This window comes from Rissa tridactyla, chromosome Z, assembly GCF_028500815.1.
Source record: "Rissa tridactyla isolate bRisTri1 chromosome Z, bRisTri1.patW.cur.20221130, whole genome shotgun sequence".
NCBI classification, from domain to species: Eukaryota; Metazoa; Chordata; class Aves; order Charadriiformes; family Laridae; genus Rissa; species Rissa tridactyla.
Window position 1 is genome coordinate 72,661,167 of NC_071497.1, and position 26,265 is coordinate 72,687,431.

The 26,265-nt window shown below is 40.7% G+C and overlaps 1 protein-coding gene across 1 annotated transcript in view; it reads left to right on the top strand.

The window, feature by feature from the left end:
- The first annotated feature begins 7,648 nt into the window (after positions 1-7,648).
- The window catches only part of LIFR (LIF receptor subunit alpha), a 90,048-nt gene continuing 71,431 nt past the window's right edge, over positions 7,649-26,265 (top strand). The window contains exon 1 of the mRNA XM_054185323.1: positions 7,649-7,908. The gene's annotated coding sequence lies outside the window, so the exon portion shown is untranslated. The remainder of the gene's footprint in view (positions 7,909-26,265) is intronic.

Here is a 26,265-nt window from a genome sequence, read left to right on the forward strand (position 1 = left end):
AACACAAACTTGCTCTCATCAGCAAGTCTTAAGGAGCATTGGTTGCTGGAAGGGAAGCAGTCCACATTCTAGTAAGGCATGTGCCTCACCATGAAGGGAAACAAAGGCATGATTCACATGAAATCTGCCCTGTTTCTGCGTTGTACCGTGTGAACCTCTCTTGACCTTCAGGCAGGCCCTAGCACGTGCCTCGCTGTTTCCAATTATTCTCAGTGTGCCTGGGTGGACAGGTTGTGAAGGAGGCCTGTCCACCCCTACAGACAGTGCATTCTGCCAAGTCTGTCCTGTGCTGGCCTCAAACAGTGCAACAAGGAAACTTCTCTGAACAAACTGTTGCTCATAGGGTGAATGAAAGGCAAGGTGGTGGCCTGGCAGTGTTGAGGCTGTGGAACGCTGGGAAGCTTCCTCCACTCTGGCCGTATGCCCGCAGTCTCCGCTGCTTTGTACTCCCTATCCAGGTACCTGCATCTTCCGGGTCAGGAAATCTGTAGACAATACCATCCTAGAGCCAAAAGTGTTGCTTTGGAGGCATTGCTTAGAATATATGAGCAGTGTTGCAGCAGGGTTTTTACAAAGGCATCCACTTCTTTGTCACAGGCATAATGTCTCAGGTAGCATTTAACTCCAGATGAGTTTTAATCATTACCACAGTACATCTGGCTCTGAGAGGACAAAATATAGTGTATGAAGTCTTTTTCATTCAGATTCTACAAAATGTTGAGCAGTGTATAAGGACTTTACAAATATGCTTTTAAACAAACACATTCTGGCCAGCTGCTGATACTGGCTTCAGACAAATACCTGCTGGATGCTTCCTGAGAGTAACCATCTCTTCAGTCGCAGGTGACTTAATCTGATAAGTCATTAGCTGGTGCATTTGTGAGACAGGACTGTGAGCAATGATGCGCGAGGATTCGCTGGCAGCTTGCTGTCAGTGGCTTACAGGCCCTGGCTACGCTTATGATCTTACGCAACTCATTAATACAGAAAGAGAGAGACAAAGGTGCTGGAGTTCACTATCACAGAGCATTTCTCAGGAGCTTTCTGCATGGGATTCATTTCATTTTTGTTCTTCCTGTCCTCCTTCCAGTGCTATGATTGTGGTCCATAAAAGAAATGACATAAGTGTATTTTAAAGTCATTTGTTTCCAAGCATACATATTGATAGCCACAAGCAGAGAAACAAGCAAAATGGAAGAAACTGAAGTGATAAATGAACATGCAAAGTTTAGGCTAGTTTTCATGTGTTTATAAGTCAGAACCATTATGGCAGCTCTTCCCTATATGGCTTTTGGATCGTTTGTTTAATGAAAAAGCTGAGGTGTCTCCTCATGAGCTTATTTCAAGACTTTTTTTTTTAATACGAATGCTCTATATTCTTTAAATTTAGCTTTTCAACATTTTTACCACTTTAAATTCTTTTTGTAAATTATAATATCTTGCATCCCTGCTCAGCTCTATTGTCTGTGTAAGACAACAATATGAATAAGGAGTCTTTCAAAGAATAAGTTATCAAAATCAGTCCTATGAAATTCGAATATACAGTCAATCTTCTGTGTATGCTAGTTATGGTACTACACACAAATTCTAGGATTATGCAAAAAATATTACTGGCAATGTAGGCCCTTACATTTGAAAATCTGATCTCTAATATCTCTGTGCATTAGTTCCCATTTGTAGAAACTATGAGATCTAATTGGCCTCTGCGTATTTTTTTGCTTAATAGAATTCAAGTCTGGATGGGACCATGGTAATTATTTAATCTGATATTTTTCAGAAGACTGATTCATATATGGACCTGTCCAAGACCAGGGGGAAGTTATTTTGATTCATACAGTTACAGAAGAAAGACAAACACTCTTCCTTGCAGTTGAGCTATATCCTATTTTTCAGAAAACACATCAGTGTAAAGACTTCAAGGGTGAAATTTGTCTTACATGATTTCAGCTTTAGTCCTTTAGTCTTTGGTGTTTATGTCTGTTCCCTCTACAGTTAACACAGAAATAGGCATTGCAGGGTGACATGTCTAGGAACGATGGGCTCTGTCAACTCCAAGAGCCATCTGTCTCTCCCCACTGACTATAAAGCTGACGTAGACAATTAGTTGAGGACAGATTTTGACAAGCAATAAGACCAAAGTAAATGACACCCCAAGTGCTAGTATGGAGATATGCAATAAGGTCTCTAATGACTAATTCTTTCATATCACTTTTTTTTAAATTATTTTTTCTAAGTATAGCTTCCCACCACAAACACTTGCTTGGACCCTTGATAGATTAAACTGCCAGTTAGGTAAATGAGAACTCTCCTTCTTGTGGTATATCCTCCAAGACAGCAATCCCATGGAGTTTCTAATCTCTTTCACAAAGTTAGTAGATAAATTTCTTTTTAATCTCCATCAATAAACCAGATTTTCCAGGCCATGAGTCATCTCTGCTAAAATACAAAGAATCAGAAAATAGTTCTGCAAAGAGACCCTTAGAGTTTGTTTGGTCCCTCTTCTTCTCCCAGGGTAAGATCATCTCCTTCCTCAAGACAGAACACTTGTCATCCCTTACAGATATTTGCATAGCCTGTTCTTAAAAGCCTACAAAGGTGGAATCTCCACCTTTGGATTCTGTAGCCGAGCCATGCTAGGACTTCACTGTTGTTCTTAGAAAAAAGTTTTCCCTAAGACTTAAGCTTCATCATCTGGCTGCAATTTAAAGTCCATTATTATGGCCTTTGTAGTCTTCCACCCTCTGGGTATGGAACGGTAGTGGTTTTCTCAACAGCATATACAGGAAAAACTTTACTTTTCCCCCCTCCCCTTGTCCCCTTGTTTCATAAAAATGCGAAGCATGAGTAGTTGATCTCTTTTTTATTGGTTTGTTTTGGTTTTTTTTTAAACTTCTAGGTGGACTATATGTGTTTCCTGACAATCTGTCTCTGACCGTCTATGCACCACTAATATAATTCCTTGTTAATTTTATACAGATGAGAAACTGAGGTACACACATAGACGAAACCATTCTCCTAACTTTGGGATTCTAAGCATAGACAAAACATGACTAACAGTTCTTCATAAGAAAGGGCGTGCTCAAAATGTAATCGCCAGACGAAGTACAGAAATAAAAGGCATGGCTGTGGGAAAAGCATTCTGCTGGTGGGTTCAGTTTCTCCAGATTAGAAAAGAGCGTCAGACTGTAGCAGCTGACAGGCCATTGTTCTTTCCAGATACAGAATCTGCTGAGACAGGAAGGTGAGGATATGGGTACCTAAGTTTTAACTTGCATGCAAAGCACTGCCAGAACAAACAAGCTTTCTGGATCATTTCCTAACAAGGAATCAGGGATATCATTTTACTTCGGGGACGTATTAACAACAGAAGGCTGCTGAACTAATGATCTCTGTGTCATACAAAATGCCACAAGCTTCCAGAGTTGAAACCATCCAGTGAAAATGATGGTCCTATTCAGCAGGGAAAATGCTTGACCAAGGTGCACTTACGCTATTTGGCTTATCTTTCTGCATCTGTGTGTGGTGTAAATGGAAATCAACACTATTTTATAGGGATTTAGGTCAGCATTCTTTCCACTGTTCCTCTTCTGAATGATTTAGCAGCTGCCAGTACATACAGAAGAATATAGTAGCTCCTCAAGTCCACCATTTGTCTTGTGAAAAAAGTCTTCTTATGGTTATAAACCTGCAAGTTCTCCTATTCCTTTAACCTTCAGCCTACATGCATACTGACATGACATGGAGTCTTCTAGATCAATGCCAGACACCCTGTGTGTGTGTCATAGAAACACATGGCCTAAAGAGAGATGGTGCTTGGTATCATTGAAAGCATCTTGGAATGTCAATAAATATGATATCTTCATAAAAATTCCAAAGTAGGACTTGGCATTCTTGATGCTCAGTTTAAATATGAATGACAGCCTGAAATGAGAGTGCTGACTGTAAATGCTACTCTGAAATAGCAGGTTGTTTAATTATTTGGAGATTCAAACCAGACACGCTAGAAGGAACACAGCACCAAGAGGTACAAAGCTGTACACACATAAAACCTGCTTTCAAATTCTTTGAACCTTTCATTGCATTTTTTTTCCTTCTGAGACTGCATTTTCTTCTCTGTCCATGCTGCAGTGTTACTTGTGCTGCTTCTGTCACAGGGGATGTTTTTCATTATCAGGGTTGTGGCTGAATACCTTCATAACCCACTTCTTTAGAGCATGCGACAAAACCAGAGCATGCAATAGTTGTGACCAGTTGTAACATCTCTATTTCTGAAACAGTTTTCAGGCAGTGCCTCCATCCAAATATTCGCTGGTTGAAGAGCCTTCTTGTGTGATGCATGACTGATTGATCATGAACAGTAACACATCAGATAGATAACCTCAATCACTGAAAACAATTGAGTTTTCATGCTAAGAACACTGTTGACATGCTAAGAACACTGTTATACGGGCATGGAGAAAAAAATGTGTACTTTTGTTACTGAAAATTAGTTGTTTTCCAATAATGTCAGTATGAGAGTGAATAAAAGCTAAGCAAAAAGCAGAGAGAGTAGCAGTGAGTAAAGCTGCAATACATAGTTAGTGAAAAATTAGATCACACTTTTATTATATTAAAATTACATTATAATTTCATTATGTAAGTACTTAAAAACACATGTTTTAAATATTATGCGTATTATATATAAAATATCATACTAACAGATTATGGATTTAGGACGAACTGGCTTCTCATACATGAAGATTCCGGAGTAACAGCCTAAATTACTCAGTTAACCTTCAAGACTGTGGCTACTAACACTGGATCTTGTCAGTCCCCTGGGTGTACCCATAGGCCTTGATTGGTCAAGGCATTGCCTTGACCAGCCTCACCTGGGACCTCCAACCACAACCTGCCTTGGAGCCAGGTGCCTTTTTTAAGCTCATGTCAGGGATTTAGTCCCTGCTGGAGGTTTGTTGCAGGAATACTGCTCTCTAACACAGCCACAGCCCAGCCTAGCAGTGAATCCCATTGATGCTCATCTGCAGATAGACTTCCTTGCTTGTTCTCAAACCTGTCTCATCATTGTGGACATGCTCCATGATCACTGAGCTGTGTCTTGCCTTGGGTTGCCCTCATCAAATCTGACCCTGGTCCTGACCTGTGAATTTACTTCCTGGCTTGACCACAAACCCACCATATCACCATGAACTCACCTGATAATCTAGACCTTTGTTGAACTTGGCTACCATCTCTGCGCCTGCCTCATTCACCTTGCTTGGGCAGTGTGGGGTCTGGGCTCTGGCTGATGAAGCCCCTGCCCTGCCATCCCTTTATTGTGCTCAGCTCTCCCCTTCCCTTCGGGAGCAGCCAGCCCGCACTGTACCCTGAAAAATCTATTCAAAGCACTAGTACCACTGTTGCTTCTCCAAATGACTCCGTTCAGATTACAGGAAAGCTGAAAATATCTATGCTACATTTCAAAGACCCTCTGAAAGGACGTGATTTCAATCTCTTTTCTGCATAAAGTACTGTACAGACTTTATTGTGGCATATTTTGCTTGGTAATGCATTAAAATACTCCCATACAGAATACTTCTGTATTCTTATTAGCTCATATGGAGCTAACAACAGCGCATCCTAACTTTTGGGCTGGGTACACTGCTAGGAAATATGAAAATCTGGAAATATGGCAAATCTGTTTCACAAAATGGTTTTACATAGGCTTGATGTATCAGCTTAATGGAACTACCTCTAGCAATACATTGTGTTGTGCAAACTTGACGTCCCAGGTCTTCCATGTTACTAATGGATGTAGGAATCAGATCAGTATTTTAGTGTGAAGATCTCTCTACACAGTTATATTAACGCATGTGTTTACCTAAGGCAGTCACTGGGACGACTTGCTTGCTGAGCTGTATGTTCTTTGCTAACAGATCTGATGTAGAGAGTTGTACATGAATGAGGGTTTCTTGCAGAGAAGAGTAACCTGCATAGATCCTCGTGAAGTGTAGACTGTGAGTGAATGATCTTCATTCATTCCTCAAGACTGAATGGAAGCTTCATTCATTTATCCCAAAGAATGTAACTTTGGAGACAATTTTGCCTCTGTTCAGGTTAAAAGTTAGATCTATTAATGGTAAAAGATTCCCAAAACCTCCTGCAAGAAAGGAAAGTTAAATAGTTGAACCAGAGGCCCGAACAAAACAAAATCCAGTTTAGCATTATCTTAAGGAATGAATGAAAGAATAAAGTAGCCCTTAAGTTATATTAGATCTCGAACAAACTCTGGGACTGCAGACAGCCTGTAGGATTTTATTTAAAAAAAAATAAAATTGTTACAGTCTATGTCATTCCTCTACACTCTGTGCTAGACTATGGAAGGAGCCAAATAAATGCGTCCCATTTTAATATATATATCTCTTTTGCCCATTTTTGGCATTATTAAGGAAGTAACTGGTACCTAAATACCTAGCTATTTTAAGAAGTTGGGTCTTGGTTGTAAATTTTGCACAAATGAATAGCCTTATCTTTATCTTTTTTTCCAAACATATAAATCTGTGTGTACCTGTATATACAGTATATGCAGCCCCATTCTTAGACTCCTACAGCAGTAGTCTTTCCTACATCTGTGATACCAAGAACTATGCTGGCAGGGTGGCACAAGTTGCTCAAATGAGAATGGGGAGATTAAACTGATGGCTGTCTACTGGCAAGTGGTTGAGCAAACTACTGTCTGTACTTGAAAAAGAAATTATGATATGGAAACATATCATAGCTAATCTTTTTGAAAAGGGAGAGCAAAAGCTTGCCTGTTCCCTGAATAGTGTCTGACTATACTGGGAATACTCAAGTTCGACTCTGAGAGCTGTGGCTTCAGGGAGAACAAAGTGATCACAAAATAAATAAAGAAATGAAAATACACACATTCCCACACACGCAAGCAGAACAGGGGAAAATAGAAACAAATAAACACTGAGTTCAGTTTATTTTCTTGGTTGTGAATGAAAGTCAGCATCACAGTGAAGAACAACATGGGCCTTGGATTTTTTTTCAAATAGGTGAGGTACTCTTTTGGTTAGAACTAGAAGACAAGTAGTGCTTTGAGACAATGTGCCTCAAGAAATGAGCCAGACTTTAAGTGCTTTTGCCCCGCTTAAGTCTTACTTAAGTCTGAAGCTTTAATTAAGTCTTTATTTTATGGGCGTTACTTCTAAATTTAAGTATTTGGGTCTAGTAATTATCCAAAGTCATTTAGGTCAATAGCAGTTTCGTGGACTTCAGCAAACTTGAGGTCATGTTCTTAATGAGAATATTTAGTTGCTATGTACATATACACAATAAAAACACAATATTTACATGATGCATGTATTTCTACAGAATAAAGATATGTATTACATACAGCCTTTCCCTGACTGCTAACATCAGTAAAGAGGGTTAAGTATACCACATTTCTTTTTTTTTTTTTAATAAGGCAACCTGTTTCAGATACGAACAATCACATTTTTGCAAGTTAACTATTACACAGTGAGTTATTAACTTTAAACACTCTTCATTCCTGAAAACTACGTGGTAGAGACATTTTAGGTTGGGGCGACTCCTCTTACATAAGAGAGTCTTTCTGCCAAGTTATTACCTCAGATGGTCTTCACATTGTAGGTGAATGTTTATACAGAGATTTCTCCTCCTTGCACAACAAAGGGCTACTGGAGAGCTCAGATGCCCAGCATATGGCAAAAGCAGGAAGAAGGCAGTCTCATGCTTGGTAAAACCAAAGAAAAACCTCTCCAAAAAGAATAGATAAAAGGAAACCAAATGCTGAATTGTGATCCTGTCTCCTGTGGAGTCGTCCTCGCTCCTGCTGCTCCCAGCAAAAGCAGAGATTGCCTGTCACCTTGCAGAAGCTCAAGAACACCTGGCTGGCTCTCAAGGGTAAGTCTAAACTTGTCTATGAGTTCACTAGAAAAGCACTAGCATGTTTTTCTTTTTCCACCTGATTTTTCTTTTCAGTTTGCCTAGAGAGGCTTTGGTCAGCGCAGTTTTTGTGCCTCAGAAATTCTACCAAACAAATGCTGATATGCTTGGCTTGCAACTTAAAGTGCCAAGTTAAGCAGCTGTCCTAAAGGTCTTGGGCTCCCTTAGGTGCCTGGGGTTTCTCTGTCCTTGCAAAAAGAATAGAGAATATGACATAAATACACACTCCTTTATTTTTCTCTTTTCACTGGTTTGCTGGTCTGGGGACATCATGTCCTAACTAACAAGTTCTGCCCTGTGCTATTGTTATCCTAAATTGCTACTCTTTGGTCAGACAATTAGATCAGGCAATTAGAGGGCTCTGTTGTTAGGCTCCCTTTAAACGTGTATTTAGATTATGGGCAGCCTAAAAAGAGTACTGTGAGTGTCTGGCTAGATCCATACAATAGGGTTCAGAGCTACTCAGTCAAATTCAGTTTTCTTCCCCCAGCCAGGAAAAATATTAGGGTGTCTAAGAGATAGGAAAGTGAGGTGTTTCTCACTAAGCTGTAGTCAGACTATTAAGGAGTGGTGTCTATGAATGAACCTAAGGAAGGCTGAGGATTCTTACAGAAGAAAATTACTTTGTCCCTAAAAAAGAGGTGTGAGCAAAAAACCTTTCAGACATTGGCTTGCTTCCCACTCCCACCGGAGTAAGTGAGAATGCCTGTAATTGATTTCAAAGGGAGAAAACCATGCCAGCATTTGCACAGAAATGCTATTTTTTGTATACTTCAATACGTGGGACCAAAGTTCTGGCCCTTTTGTAGCTTATGTAATGGACTAATCTCCAAGGAAAGGGAAAATTGGCTGCTATATAGATGTGGAAACATTCATTAATCACTGGATCAGCACTCTAAACATTTCCTGTTTATATGCAGAATGACACTTCTTTAAATGATGTTGCCAGCTACAATTTGGCATCGACGTCTTATTTTGTAAAAACAAGCTGTTATCAAATTTAACAGAAATAGAATGGTTTCCATGAAGAAAAGGATTCTGAATGGCCTTTGGTTCAGATCTTGTATTAGAAAACAAACTTTCTTCAAAAGTTATGATCCAGTCACCTCAGACTGAAAAACTGAAGGGAATCCAGTGGAAAAAAATAAGTTTGGAGTTGTCTTGTATTGTCCCCTTCATGAGAAAAACAAAAATAAGTTACTTCAGAGATTTCCAATTGACTGGCTCGGATCATGGTAAATGAGCCTCTGATGGATGTGTTTCTAAAGAGGAACTGCAGTTGTACTGCTCACACACCCAGAAACATCCGTTCTGATTCTTGATGTTTGTCATTCGTGCTCTTTCTGAAATACCATGATCAACAGTTCTCTCCCTCTCTTTTTTTGCCCTCTTCAGACCTAAACCTACCTCCCTTTTCTCACCAGGACCCAAACACACAGATTTTAGTATATTTGGGACCACTGCAAGAGCACAGAAACATAGAATCATAGAGTAGAATCATAGAATAGTTTGGGTTGGAAGGGACCTTTAAAGGTCATCTAGTCCAACCTCCCCTGCTAAAAAGTCTGTCCTCGTCTTTCTAATAAGCCCCCTTTAACTACTGAAAGGCCTTAAGATCTCCCCAGAGCCTTCTCTTCTCCAGGCTGAACAACCCCAAGTCTCTCAGCCTGTCCTCATAGCAGAGGTGCTCCAGCCCTCTGATCATCTTGGTGGCCCTCCTCTGGACCCGCTCCAACAGGTTCATGTCCTTCTTATGTTGGGGGCCCCAGAGCTGGACTCCAGGTGGGGTCTCACCAGGGCAGAGTAGAGGGGCAGAATCACCTCCCTTGACCTGCTGGCCACGCTTCTTTTGATGCAGCCCAGGATGTGATTGGCCTTCTGGTCTGCAAGGCCCCAGCAGGACCTGTAGCAATAGGACAAAGGGTAATGGTTTTAAACTAAAAGAGGGTACATTTATTTTATGATGAGGGTGGTGAAACACTGGCACAGGTTGCCCAGAGAGGTGGTAGATGTCCCATCCCTGGAAACAGTCAAGGTCAAGTTGGACGGGTCTCTGAGCAACCCGATCTAGTTAAAGGTGTCCCTGCTTGTTGCAGGTTGGACTAGATGACCTTTCAAGGTCTCTTCCAACCCAACACATTCTATGATCTCCTCTTCCCCCTACACATACCTAGGCAGGGACAGACCTGTATGGTAGGACGTTTTGGGGAAGCGGGGGGAGGGGGTAGTTGCAAATTTTGTATTCCCTAATGCATAGTCCATTCCCTAATGCAAAGACCTTTTTCAGAGAAGACAGTGAAGCAGTGCATCCGGACTCCCAATTTTTCCTTTGCCTGTGTGTCACATCAACACCTGAAAACACCATTCGCAAATGTCAAACTCCCATATATCTCACCCCTTGGAAAACAGGTGGGTGAGTAATTCACCTAAGACATAGTTGGTTAAAATATAGTAAATACCAGAACACTGTGTCTGTTCCTGCTTCTTATCTGTTCTGCTGTTTCAGCACATGAAAGAAACAGGCTTTAATGGCATATATACTGCTGATGGAAGTGTGAGTCTCTTGTCATATTTTGTGTGAAGCAATGATGATTCTCAAAGTTTGGTTTGCAAGGTAAAATCTCTTTAGCAACCTCAGCAGAAAATTGTTCTTGATACTTCAGAGTCTTGGCATTTCTAAATCAAGTTAGAAACATTTCAAGAAGTAAGGCTGTAGTTTAATCCAAGCAAATTAAATTCAGTGTAAGAAACTTCAAAATTCAGTGGGTTGTATCAAAAGAGACTACAGAATAACTTAATCTAGTAATCATCTGTTAAGCGTTTTCAAGTTCAGGTCCCAGGATATGGCAAGCAGAGAAACTGTAAAACTTTGGCTTTCTGTTCAAGCTGTCCTGACATACATTACCCACAACAAAGCACTCAGCCTTTGCCTCTACAACACTGCCTTGTTCTGTGGCAGGGACAGGAATGTAGGAATGTGGCTCTGAGCCAAGCTGGTGGGGAGAGAGTTCCCTCAACCTGGAAGATTCCAGCTCTCTCCACGTCTGCCTCTTTTGTTCGGCTCTTTATGCCATTTGTAGTGCTTCTCCATGCTGCCCACAGCTGCTGTTCTCCCTCCTGCATCTGCCATTCTCACACTCCCAGCCTGGGTGGCCACGCTGGGTTTATGCATTGCGGGCTAGCCAGGATGTGGCTACTGACAGGGCAAATGTGGGGAAGGCCAGAGCTTGGCTGTATGTGCATAATATCAAGTAAGTCAATATTCACAGGCTGAGAATACCACAGTGTTTGAGCTAAGGGAAGCTCTTTGTTTGATTTTCCTTGCGCTAGTGACTGGGTTACTTCAGCATAACAGAAGGCTCTTTATTTTATGCTTTGCGTACCTGACCCATCACAAATCAATTACAGAAAGCCTATGGGTTCTTCCCTCCTGCTCCTCCCAGGAAGGGCAACTGAGAATAATTCCTGATGAATAAATTTGGTGGTTCCCATAGGACTGTATTCAGGGAGCTCAAAGTTTTTCCTTCTGCTTCAAACTCTCACTAAAAGAGAGGGATGAGTTTCAAGTGTGGTACTAGGACAACAGGCATTTCGCACTTCATCCTCACCAGCAGGCGATTCCTGACTGCCCCTCTGGTATGCTCTGTAACTTTGTGAAGCATCATCACACAGGGTCCTCTGAGTCTGAGGAGGTAAAGTCTTCTGCTGAGCATCATATGACTGCAAAGCTGCAGCGCTCTAGACTCTTGCTTGATACAAAGATGGAGTTTTACTTCACAGTTCTTCCTGGAGACTGAATGTACCAATTCCTGGGAAGTTTAGGGTTAAAGAAGTGAATGGTTTATTCTGTTGTAAAGACAGGAACTATTGTGAATTCATTCTGTGGCTCTGGGTCCAGATGTTAAAGTTGACTGAGGCCCACCCCTCATTCTAAACATAGTGGTAGTCTACAGAGGAATGAAATTAATCAGCAAGGATTTAAATTACATCTTTTTCCAAAGCCTGTTTATATTCTTTGCTTTAATCATACTTTCATTGGGCCAGCAAATAATAACATTGTAATAACATCGTGCCAGATAAGCCACTTCAAAAACAGGAAGAAATAGAAATTACAAACTCTGAACTGGCAGAGAAGACGACCACTAGAGATTGCCCAAATGGTGCCGCAGTGTCTGCAGACGTTGCAGGGAGACAACAGGAGACAATACGAGGGGATGGAAACTGGTTCTGGAGGCAGGGTGTTTGTTCAGGGGATGGAGAATCACAGCCTCTGAGATTTGTATTCGATGTGCCTTATTTAAGGCCATGTTTTAAAAAAGTATTTAAGTATCTAAAGAGTCAGTTTGGTATCTGTGAGATTTCAGATGGGAGCTGGGGATGTCGGTGCTTTTGAGATCTTATTAGTCACCATTCTGATGCTTTAAATACTGTAAAAGTCTGGCTTTTGGAGACTGGTTTTTCAAAAGCACTTGGTTTCACTGAGGGGTGAAACAATAAAACTTGAGGGATGCCCAAGATTGTGTAAGCACTGAGTAGCCTCCATTCCCATTCATACTGGTGGGGGTGTGGAGATACTGTCCTCTGCCTCAGTGTTCGTGTGGCCCGTTACTTAAAATCCCTAGGCCCAGAGGTAAGCTTTGACCTACATGAGATTGCGCCAACAAGTGATGTTTTGTTGCCAGCTTCTTAATTTCCTTTCCACCTTGCAAGATTGTTGTGATGCATAATTTGAGTTTGCAAATTGCTCTGGCAGGAAAGCACTCTGACAAGCAATACGTTGTGTGCTGCAGAGTTTGGTTTTAGTCCAAAGAGACAGAAAAGCAGCAGGAAGGAGGCTGGAATTTTATTTAATCCTCTGTATTCCTGAATTCATGTAGAATGCAGCTAGATGGGCCCAGAAATCTCCAGATGTTGGGCAACCTGTGAATATGCTTAGTTGCTGTTTTTGAAACTCTATTGGGATTTTTCTCATGCCACTGACTCTTGCAGGTCCAACACATTTAGCATCTGCGATCTGAGAGAAAAGCAACAGTGAAGTTCAGGCTGAATAATGCAGATTGAAGAGGTGGCTCTAGGTACCTACGGTGGCTAAGTCCTGCCACCTTCACCTCTAGATGTATGTGACTGCAATGAGTGGATTGAGTCACAAGGCACAGGAAAGAACACTTAGTTCTACGGTAGTCTGTATAGCTGAGGAGATATGAGCATTTGTGCAAGAAGAATACACAGCAAACACAGTGTCCACAGCAAACAACCTCTGACTTATTATATGGTTATTACCTAACTTTTTTAACTTTAAATTTCCTCTTAGTTAAAGGGAGAACATTGGAAGTTTGGAGTTTGTACATTCTTACATCATTTAATGGGGCTTACAAGAAGGTATGCTTAAACTGCCTATGGAGCATGGACATCCAAGGACTGGCTGTTTTTTATGCTAATTCAGACACTTGGTGCTGCTTTGGTTTTGTGCTTAGCCAGTCCCAACTTTTAAGCGCAAGAAGAGAGCTGAGGCTAGCAGTTGAATCTTCTGCTGTTTACTAGCTGGCAGGATGATGGAGGGCTTGGGCCAGAGAAGGAAGCCTCATTTGTCACCTTTCTTCTCAGCTTTGAAGAGCCCACATGATTCATAGCATGTATCATTGTTACTTTATAAAGAGAAATCTTCTTTGGCAGAAAGATCAGAGGGGAATGGGCTTATACGTGGGGATTAACACATATAGACATGTATGCTATTTTAGAATTAAATTATGTCTGTAGATATATATATACACACACACCTAAAAGCAACAGTGTGACTGTTTGCAAGGAAGAGCAGGGAGTAATTGGTGCTATCTACAATTCAGATGTCCACAGCTGAGCTAGTCACTCCGTGCTTCCTTACAGTCAGTGGTGAGAAACAGGCACTTAGCAGAGCACAATTAATCTTATCATCTGAAATTAATCACATTTTTAAAAGGCTGTTCCTCTCCATTATCTGTAAAGAAGCGTAGGGCCACCTCGTCAGCTGCAGAGATACCTGTTGCAAAGGTGTAACATGAAGTGAGATGAAACCCACCTTTCCTGTCTGAGCTCTCCAAAGTATTCCACATGTAGTTTACTGTATTATATGTTGCTTACAATACTTTTTGTGTGGCCTGAGTGTTCACTTGCAAAAAGACAATGAGTAAACCTCATCTGAATGCAGCTGAGAATTTTAACAGATTTCTCCACGCAATCACCTCAGTATTTATTATGGCGGATAGTGCTTTCTCCAAGATATCTTCAGGTTTTGGAGACTTCTTTTTCAAATTAAGTTTGTTTATTGATCTAGATTGTAACGTGATTGCACAGACAGTAGTGTTAGCACAGTAAAGAGAGCTCTGTGCCATGCCACGGGGCAAGGAACAGGCATCTCTTAAGACAATAGTTGTACTAAAATTTGTATTTGGAGAGAAAGTGTGAAGGACTTGTTTGGCACACAGTTGTTATTAGTTCATCAGTAAAATAAGCAGAGTAGATGCCTGTCTCCTGCATACACATCTGGCTAGAACAATAGAGGGCATCCCCCAGGAGGAGTTAAATAACCTGTATAATATAAATGTTCACATTTCAGTAGCATCTACACTGACCACAGTTTTGCATGACATAAGGTGCATCTCTGAGATGCTTAGGACCATTCAAATTATGTGGAGAAAATGTCAGGTGACTCCACCCATCTTTTGCTTATTCATACATATAAATAGGGACACAGCGATATCCTGATGTACACCCAGATTCACCCTTTCTAGCTTCAGATGCTCAGATGCCCAAGTCAGAAGTCTTACCTCACTGTGGACTTAGTGGAGAGAGAGAAAGGAGCACCCCCGGAGACAGATTCAGATTCAGATTTAAATTGCTCTCCATAGGTGCCTCTCTCCACTGACTATAGAAGTATTCTAGAATAACTAAACACCAAATGTAGGTGCTCTTGTTAAATGGATGAACGTAGGTGCTATTCCTGTCAGCCCCTTAGCATTCACTGCATGGCATTCATAGAATCCACAGAAAGTCCAGATTCAGATCTGTGTTTGGTATATCAAGGGAAGAGCATATTTTTCCCAAGTTACTCAAGCACAGATTTATCAGTCAGCAGCATGTTGCTGTGTTTGCTGATAATCTCAAGATTTCTTTCCTGAGAGTGCTGACAGAGGGGTACATGGTGTAGATTTTCAGGCTGTACTAGCTAGAGAGAACAGTACTTAGAAACAGTTCATTAACTCCACTTGCATTAGGTACTTACACAGCGGATGTTTACTGGCTGTCTTGGCTGGAGTTGTAATGGCAAGTGGTTGCTAGGAGGCAGGAATGGATTAATCCTAAACAGAAAGGAAGGAGAGAGAATCAGCTTTTGAAAGGGAAAAGTTTTTGTCCCTTTGAAAAGAGAATTGTGACACGCAAGTACTCTGTCCTCTGAAAAAAAGCCCACAACATCCAACTGACCAGATCAAACCTGGTGCAGTAGCTGGGGAAAATCACTGCGAATGAGTAGATCAAACCTGCGGGGTCCTACTATCATGCCTCTAGTTTTGAAGGTGCAGTGCAAAAAATAAAGATAATGCTGCCCTGGCTAGCATTGCAAAGAACAAGCAGAGATTCTGTCACGTCTGCTAGGCTGAGTTGTGAAACATGGTATGTTGGCAGGACTTAATGCATTGGACCTAGCAACACATTTTTCCATTTTGATAAATCCTATAACCGGTTTCAATCAAAAGGGTAAGGTATCCCACTTGGAAACACACACCATGTTTTCTCTGTTATTCTTGGAGATTTTGTAAGGAACGTTTAGAATGAAGAAGTAGCAAGGGTTTGGCTTTTGGTTTTTTTTTTTGTAGGGTTTGGCGGGACGTATTGGTTGGTTAAGTTTTTTAAGGGGTTCTGCAGTTCTGGAGAGTAGACCACTCTGTCGGGGATTGGAAGGCGCTTTAACCCTCCCACTGTTCAGATGAATTAAGAGGGAATTCTAGAAACCCTACCTCTTTCAGCATGTTTGTGATGGGAAATAGGATGTCACTGATCCCACAGTGTGCTCTTTGCTATCGCTGAAAATAAAAAGCGTTATGCAATAGCTGGTAGAACCTACATGGAGCTACTGGCGATTGTCCAGAGAAGGACCACTACAGTGATTAAGGGATTAGACCACCTTTCCTCTGAGGAAAGGCTGTTCAGCCTAGAGAAGAGAAGGCTCGTGAGAAGGGAATCTCATCAATGTGTATAAATATCTGAAGGAAGACCGTAAAGAAGATGGAGCCAGGCTCTTTCCAGAGGTGCCCAGTGACAGGATCAGAGTCAATGGGCACAGACTAAAACACAGGAGGTTCCATCTGAACTTCAGGAAACACTTCACTGTTTTACTGTGAAGGTGACTGAGCAGAGGAACAGGTTTCCCAGAGAGGTGATGCAGCCTACAACCTTGGAGATTTTAATAACCATCTGGACATGGTCCTGGGCGACTGGTGACCTGCTTGAGCTGGGTGGTTGGACCAGATGATCTCCAGAGGTCCCTTCCAACCTCAGCCATTCTGAGATTCTGTATATGTGGGCCTGGAAATCACCTATGGATTTGTGGTTGTCGAATCACAAGAGAAGGAAGCTGCCCTTGCACATGTAAGAGGATGTTGGTAGGGAAGAGATCACTTCCAGCCTATCTTTGGATGTCACTGTCTTTGCAAATTGTTGAGGAATTAACACACAGGGTAGCACTAACACTCGGAAGAGGCTGGGTCTGTGGACCAAGCTGAGCCACGTTCCTCCTAGGCAAGAGGAACAGCCGAGAAAAATTGTTTTATTGTTACCGATACTTGTTTGCACACCCATGAGCCAGCTTGCTTTGGCTTCTTTCCAGTGCTGGGACCCAGCTGCCAGCAACCTGGTTTGGGTTTAGCTGATCTTTTGTTTACTTTTAATTTTAAATGTCATAGACCCAGAAGGTTAAAAAAGCAAAGGAGAAAACAAATTTAATAAAAAGGATGAATAAGAGTTAAGTAGATTTCCTTTCCTATGTGGGATGTTCATAACCAAGTGTGTTTGGTAAACGCCCAGCCTATATCCTCCTCCTACATCATGCTTGAGAGAAATCCTATGCATGCAAGCTGCTTCTTTTTCTCAAAAGAGGCAGCCTGTGATGCAGGACGCATAGCAGTAAAGAGTCCTTCTGGCTTTTGCGAGTGACCTTAGATCCTTTCCACAGCCTTTCCCTTGCAAATTCATCAGACAAATAATAAGCCATGATTCTGCCTATTTGATTGGAAAAAATACATTTCACAAACCTTTCAAAAAAGCTGATGTTCTGTTTGTTTAGACTCAACAGGAGAAAAAAGATCATGTGAAAATGACCTAGGGCTAAATAATTTTGGGGGCCCTGATATAAGGGTGTAACAGTCTTCTTACTGAGCAGAGGCAGAATAAATGTGGTGGAAGATCTCAGGTGTATACGGGTGAAATAAATGTGCAAGTGTTGGACCCAAACAGTCCTGGCACAACACAACGCTGCTTTTACAGTCAGTTGCTCTCAGAAGTTACAGTTTTTGTGCCCCTCGATCATTTCTACATCCCTTGCAACAACAGGATCTTTTCAGCATGAAACACATGCCGTATCCCAAGTTGTATCAAAGGGCTCCCCAAGCAGCTGTGACAGGCTTCCCTAATATGGAAAGTGTGTTTGAAGAGTGGGCAGAAAATGAAAATGTTATGTGGTCCAGAGTCCTTTGTTTTCAAACCTAATCTTGTTTATACATATATAATACGCCAAATCTGGCCTCTCTGTATGAACTGAGAACTGTAAAGTTACTATGATTTGTGTAGGGTAAATGCTTCCTGTTGGTATTTTAAAGAATAGAGAGGCAGGCTTAAAATAATGTACTAGCCCAAGAAGTTCTTTAAATAGCACAGGAAATATGATGAACTCTGAGTTCACCAGTAACAACACAGGAAGAGGAAAGCCAGAGATCAGATAAGACTTTCGTAGCAGGAATGATGGTGGGATAATTTCTTCCTCCAGAGGTTATTACATGCTTGACCCTGATACAGGTAGATTCTCATGAATAAAGAGGAGATTTTACCATTATGGCTTATACTCTCCTAATCTTTCTGTGGTAACAGGCAGAAATCACATTCACCTTGTTTTTGATGGCTTGCTGCATGTATATCTTTAATAGTACACTTCCAGAGAAATAAGCGGAAAGTGAACAGTGATTTGTAGAAAAGGGACAACACAGGAACATTGTGCTTCGGTCTCTCTTCAACACACTGAATCATAGAATCATGGAATACCAGGTTGGAAGGGACCTCAAAGATCATCTGGTCCCAACTTTCTTGCCAAAAGCATGGTCTAGCCAAGATGGCCCAGGACACTGCCCAGCTGAGTCTTAAACGTGTCCAATGTTGGGGAATCCACCACTTCCCTGGGGAGATTATTCCAATGGCTGATTGTTCTCATTATGAAAAACTTTCTTCTTGTGCCCAATCAGAATTTCCCCAGGAGTAACTAGTACCCATTACCCCTCATCTTCTCCATGTGATTCCTTGTAAAAAAGGGAGTCTCCGTCTTCTTTGTAGCCACCCTTTAAAGACTGGAACATGGCAATAAGGCCTCCCTTAAGCCTTCTTTTCTCAAGGCTGAACAAACCAAATTCTCTCAGGCTTTCCTCATGGTGCAGGCTTCTCAGTCCTTTGAGCATCTTGGTGGCCCTTCTCTGGACCCTCTCCAGCCTGTCCACATCTTTTTCATACAGCAGGGACCAAAACTGAACACAGTATTCCACTGACACAAAATAAAAGTCTGGAAAAAGATAATTCTGGCTACTTTTTAAAGAAATTTCCCTTGCAAACTCAGAGCTTTGATCTCCAATGTCCTTCATATGCTGGACAGAAAAACTTGCTGTCAGACACCATATTTAATTATAGTTTTAATTATAGTCCTACAACTAGAAAAGTATTCCACATTAGGGTGGGGAAAAGCCTTATTCTTACTACTGATATGTTGCTGCTATTAACAATTACTGCAGAGTCCGGCTCTCTCCCCTTTGTCTGTTGATTTATGTGGGTGTTGCCTCATAGAATTAACTGATAATCTCATTATAGCTAATCCTGTTTTCTCCTTCTACAAAACAATCTTGTCATGACTGGCAGAGCTCCCTTTTCTCATTATTTCTCTTTTCCCTTGGTTATTTCAGAGATATTCTCTAGAAAGCATGGATTCTCAGAGCGAATGCTTATCCTGTTTGCTGGCCATAATTCCAGCCTCACCAAATTCAGCTCCCTGCCCTATCCCTTTCAATAAACATTTTTTTTGAGCCAAACAGCATACAAATATTAGCTGTAGCTCTTTTATGTTCAATTCACATAATTGCACTATTCTGAAGCAATTAAAGCTTCTCAAATGATATTTTGGGTTTACATTATCTTTTATGTCTTTAAAAAGTGGTCTTCCTTACAAGGTTTCTTTATGGGCAACAAAATAAAGAAGACTCAAAGCTGCAATTGCCCACATATAATTTTGATACTTGGATACTAAGGTGCTTAATAAGACAGATCCACTTAATCCAGGATATTTCTAAAGCATAACTAGTCATGAGTATATTTTTGGTGACCAGCAGCTCTTAATGAGGTTACCAAAAGCATGTAAAGGTTGTTGAGGTGAATACAAGCATTAGGAGCATGCACACAGTAAACATAACTCTAAACAGCAGTTGTAAAGCAAGGTGAGAACCGTAACCACATCTACCTACTTACCTTGTTAAGTGCTCATTGTATTCAACAATAGCACACCTGACTTGATGAGGATTTGCACAGATATGCTTCACATTTTTTATTTTCCTTATTTATTGCTTGTGAAAAGCGCCAAGGAAAATCAAGACTTTGTCCTCTGTATGACCTAGACAGTGAGTAAACCCATTTCCCGAGTTTGTTTTAATCAGATAATCCTATTCTGAAGTGATGACTTTCAAAAGTACTTCAGTACACCCTATTTAGCACAACAGGTTTTGGAGGTAAAGAAGCCTCACAAATTTCCTAATGATTCCTTTTATACTGTTCCAAAAGCTATAATATAGTTAGTTATACTGTAATTCTTCATTGTTCATTGTCATAGAATTTCTACACTAAATGGGGCAGGAATTGTAGGGGAAAGTAATGTCTCATTTTGATTCAGCCCAGAAAAAAACAATAAGCTTTTTGGGTATGTAACAAGAATAGTTCCACTAAAAAATCATACCTTCAAACTTTTGGACCAAGAAGTACATAATAAGACTATTTCCAGCCTTAAGACTACAAATGTCTCCGTTATATTGTACATGAAAAAACAATTTCAGCATAGTTACACAAGCTGCAGTTCCATTATCTTTCAGTATACAGTATCTCAAGACTGCGTGCCCAGAACTGCCACGCAAGGCAATGAGTGTTGTTCATTCCCAATGATTATTTTGCATTCAGCAATGCCTTGAGGCTTTGACTGGGATCCACTAAACGGACAATCCCTGCCAGGAAAGTTTCCAGTCAAAACAGGAAAGATAATCTGATTGTGACAACGTAGAATCTCAGTGGGGCAGAAGAGAGAAGGTCTCAGCACAGCCTCTGAAGTCACAGCAACTAAATTTATGAGGACAATTAAGTGACAATATGTTAGGGTCCATATTTCAGTACCATGTTACAAAGAAGAACTTCTACAGCGGAGTCAGTTGGCATGTAGCTGTCTAGCTGCTTAAAAACTTTGTGTTTGACTTTCTGCCTTTAATATTTCTGAAGTTTCAACCATTAGCCTTTAGGCCTCTGCATTGGGCTTCACTTAGAAGTTAGCAAGAGGAGGTCCCTGTAAACAGAAGAATTTGTTTTAAATCCTTACTTCAAGTTATTTAAAGAAGAAAGAATTTAAATCCAGTCCTGCCATCTCCCATTTAAGCACTGTGGTCACTGCCCTCTAAAGTAGATGATTAAGACTGGTAGATATTTTAGGCTGTTCAAGTTTTTCTACTTCTCGTAAAATACTGAAATACTACTTGGAGTAGGGACAGGAAGCAGAAGAGTGTCCTAAGCATCAAGAGACAGAAACAGTTCTATTTTTCTTGCCCAAAGGCTATTTCAATAATTCATATGGAGAGGGATAACTTCTACAGGAGAAATGGAAGAAATTAGTCCCATTTGACATAAGAAAGATCTGCTTTCAAATTTGAACCAGAGGACATCCCAGGTCACAGTCTGGATGCTTTAATTAACAGGCTATTAAATTATTAATGGAGACTATTTTTTCATGAGAGCAGCTGATCTGGCCACCAGTGGATCCAGCTGAGAAGCTGATGAGCAGAAACAGGAGGTATACATACGCAGCGTCCCCCATCATGTGATAGGAAACAAGTCCCACTAAATGGTATCAGTGTTGGGGAAAGGGAGGCTGTGACCAATCCAGTAAATACACATCCTCTTATTGTTTCCTCTTGATCAGCTCTAAGCAGCTCCAGTACTTGTGGCTCTGTGTGTTGGCTTCTGGGCCTCAAGTTCTTAGGTCTGTCATAGGCAAAAGATGTTGGGTGTGAACTAAAGCCTGCCGTTTCTGTCTAGATGAAGGATTTACATGTTCTCAGTGACGAGTGTTGTGGTATTCACCGTCAGTGATGTTGTCAGAGATTAACAGCTGTCTAAAACTGAGCCCAGACCTGATTTCCATGCTAGTGTCTTGCTCTTTACAAGGTCTCTTTTTCTCTAATCATCTGTTGCCCTATGGAAATGATTCTTAAACTAGAGGGGCCAGATTTGCCATCAAGTCTGTCCGGTGTTGTATTCATGTATAATAATTTACAATAAGAATCCATTAGAAATGCACCAATTAAAATGGCCCAGGAAGTGACACAAGTACTTACCTATTTCAGAATTTTCCTCAGTTTCACTGGTTTCTCCCTTTAAAATTTGAGAGATTTTGTGGTGCAGAATGTTAGCACAACATATTCCCTGGGTACTTCAGGATGTTGGCATATGAGGTAAAAGCTTTTTCAGACAGCTGCTCTTCTTTCTGCTGCCCCTCTTGCTAATGCCGGCCTGTTTACAGTGGGGCAGTTCAGGGTAGAGCCAAGGAAACACTTGAATATCCTCTCCGATTCAAGCCTGGGAGACACACACATAGAGATGGTCTCCAGCTTTGGAGTATAATTTGGTTCAAGCTACTGAGTGCTCTGTAGGAGGACTTTGTAAAGTCTCCTGTAGCCCACAGGACCATTATCAGTTTTGAGATGATGACTCAACAGAGCATGTAAGAATAGAGCTATGTTTTAATTCTATTCTCAAATCCATCTGTGTTCAACAAAGAAACTAAATATCCACTCAAATTAAAACTTGCTTATATAATTTGCTGAATCAATTGTTTACAGGCGGCCTACTTTTTTCTTCACAGTGCTTTACTTCCTACTTCATTGTAGCTGTGATCCTGGCATCTCAACAGCAGGGAAGTATGGCTCTGACGCTGTGCCCTAGTATTACAAACAATGGAATTGGAGATAAAACATTCTGAGGAGAAATTCTAAGTCACAGTTTCCTTTTAATAGTCGAACTAGACTTGCAGTGGCAATACCACCCTGCAGAAATGCATAGTCAGACATCATAGATATATAGACAGATATCCAGAGAAAGGGCATTCATGTTGGTTTTGCTTAGAAGGACACATAGGCTTTTTTTGCTTTACAGGAATTCCCACAGACTTCTAGACGCGACATTGATGAGAGCATGCCGTCTCTTGCCTAAACAATTTCAATTGATTTTATTAAGAAAAAGGAATTGTGGAATAACATCTGCTTTAAAAGACAATATCTCTCTCTCTTATTCTGACATAATAAGTGCTGACAGAAAAGAGCATAGAAGTATATCTTCTGCAAGATATCTCAAAGTCTCTGACAGCTGCATTCAGTGCTGTGTTTGGGCTGTAAGTTTCAAAGAAGTGCAAGGACTCAGGTACTCAAATTCTGTGTGAGTTCAGGCCTTTGTTCTTTAGGTGCCTTTGAAGCTTAGACTTACTGTTTGCTGCAAGAAATACTCTCTGCTGCGTGGTAATCCTTACCAGACATAGAAGATGTTGTTACCCAGACCAGGAGTACTCCAAACTATAGCGCACCAAATATAGAATGACATGCACATGATAGCCTTGCTAATGAAGTTTATGAAATCCATGGTGGTTTACTCAGACAAGACCATCAACAGTTTATGGAAATAAACTTTATGGTGAGCTGTGCCATGGCCATGGAAAGAGAGGTACCATTCCCAGGTGGTCCTTAAGGGCTATACCAAATGGAGAGAAAGATGTCCAAAGCTACATCTTCTTAGGAAGGCATGTCACTGCTTATTGTAGCAGCAGGGTGCCAGAAGGTCAGGGAGAAGCAGATCACGTCTTTCTATTTCTCCACTAATATATTATCAACCCACTGAAATTATGTTCTCAACTTTTATAAGCTTTGAAGGCAAAATCAAGGAAACTGGCTGTATCTCAAACTACTGGAACATCAGTACATCAGGAATAAATAAATGTGCTCCCAGCAAAGAAATAACTAAAAACGTAAAACATCAATTCTGTGTTGACTCTGATACAGTCTTCAAGAAACTTGCAAATCACAACTCCAAAATAGTGGTGGATGGCTGCAATACAAAAGTAGAAAAGGAAGACGTGGAAGATAGTGAGAGGGATCTAATGTTTATCATGTAACAACAATGACAAGAGATTAATTGTCACAGTTAAGGATACAGTTGAATAGCACAGAAAGTTTCTTAATAAAAATGTTCTCAGGCATATCCGCTTATCTACAGAGGTGGTTTCTGGTAATCAGATTGCATATTTTGACTCAAGATGCAAGCCAAACATTGGAAGCATAAGAGCTGATCATAGAGCAATAGCATGAAAGTGATAAGAAAATTCACTAAACAAGTTACAGATATAACACAACATCCTGGAGATATCTGAAAAGCAGGCTGGAATAGGTAGCAATTAAAAACAGGCTTCAGGAGATTTCAAGACAGACTGAACCAAATAAGATAATTTAGATGAATTCCAAATATAAGGAACAAGGGATCATTGGACAGCTCATGGGAATGTAGCTGCAGGCAGACAAGCAACAGTGAGAATATAACTTCCAAGCTGGTCTCATGGTATGCGTGATACAGCCAAAAAAAAAAAAAACCCTAAAGGATTGTAGACCATGAAATGTTTGCAGGATTTGGTGGATCAAAGGGAGCAAGAAGAAAATGCACATATTGCATGGAGACAAGAAGGTGAACCGTGAGTATGATAAAGGACAGAATGCAAGGATGCAGTTAGGGACAGAGGGAGGGAGGGAGCTCTTTAATGCCTTCCTTTATATAGACATGTTACAGATAGCTGAACTGTTTGTAAGATTATTTCATAAGAGGTTTTAACTTTAAAGGAGATCACAAATTTAAATTTATAAGAGATTTAAGAGGCAGTTTGAACTCTCAGCAACAACAAAGAACAAAATACTGGGAATTTTAGAATTACTGAATTATTGAAACCAGAGAGATGATGGAAAGGACTTTGTGGGATGGTGGGATAAGATAGCTTAAAGACTATGCAAACTGACTTTGTTGGACTGAAAATAGTGTTTTTCCAGCATTTTTTAAAAAGTGTTGAAACAGACATTAATAAGTATCACAAAACTTCCTGCTCATTGCAGTCTATAAATTCACATTTGTGACATTTTATGTACCTATCTCTTACATAGAAGAGATAACAGCTGAATTAACAATGTGGTTTCTGGAAAATAAGAGTGGGAGTAGACAGAAAGATTGACTCCTTCATGTCTTAAGGTGTCCTGGGAGTCATGATACAATTATAAAATTATCTGGAGGGACTGAAATTGACTGATCTTTATCAGTCCTTCTTAAGTTACTAATAATTTTGGTGCCTACAGAAGAAAATATGATACAAAGGATAATTGGAGACTTCAAGGAAGCAGAAAGAAAAATGGGACTTGAGACAGATAAAGATAAAACCAACTATTTCCTTTAATCTGACAAGAGGATTTTAGACAAGGTTCTCTAGCAGCTGATAACTGTAGATACTAAAACTTTGGTAGCTGAAGTATCTCAGAGCATTGGCAATCAGAATATCGGTCAGAACACTGATATCAATGCCAATCTGAGGAGGTAAATGGCTTAGGAATGTATATTCCTTTATTTTAAAATCAGAAGACCAGAGTTTAGGATATACCAGACCATTTTAATGTATTTTGTTTTATGTAGAAGTGTCACTTGGTCACTTTTTCTAAAAAGACAAAGAAAGAAATTAATAACTTCATAAATAAAATACTGCTCAAGGATGTGTGGGTAAGGTTTAATTAGGAATGATGGGGTGTCAATAAAGAACATGAATTGTGATTTAATTCCCATAGCTCCAGTGGGCAAAGTGTGCAGTTAAAATGACACGAGACAGACCAAGAAGCATCTGGGGAAAGCTCTTCCATTGCTGCTAGAGGCTGATCAATCAAAGTGAAGTGGAAACAGTAAATTGAAATGGTGTTTTAATATACGTGACCAGCTACACAAAAAGCATGCCCTAACAGAAAGAGTTTGGGGCAAACTGAGGAGCCATGAGTCATTATGATCTCTAAAACCATGAAGGGGGGAAGGAAGCAAGTATGTGGGAATGAAATGGACCACCAGGGGAGACTCACGCTTTGCAGGGGTAGCCACATGCAACAAGAGGCAGCCGTGTAACAGACAAGTACATTGCGATTATGGTCTGCCAAATGGTGAGCAAACCAAGTTGTAAGCCATGTCACCATTTACATCGTTCCTGAGTTTACTCATCTAGATCTCAAAATAAACAAAAGATGAGCCTTATATTTTAAGAGGTTCTACTTCAGCTTGAACTTATTCCCTGAGTCCAAAAAGGTGGGGGGAATGTCCAGCTGCCACTAATGCCAGTGCCTTTGAGGTGGAAGTGAGCTGGGGTGTAGGTGCCTATTATGCACGCTGTACTGCTGTGCTGACCACACGCAAGATCGAAAGTAATAGCAAAAATTAAGATGGAGCTTACTGCTCACTTGTAATATGCTGCAGAGGCTGTGCGCGGAGCTAATCTGCCCAGAATTATCAAGCAGGCTGTGGATTTTGAGACAGATTTAATTGCCATTATGAAAGAAAAATCTTTCCCACTTATTTTCTGGAGACTCTATCTTTTTGTCTAAGTATTTGAAAGTGCACCTACTGCTGCCCTGGAATACAGAGCAGTGAATAATAATGCTCCTGGTTCTTGCATTTAAAATGCTCTCCCAGGAGCCAAATGATATCTCTGTAGCAATTTGAACTGTT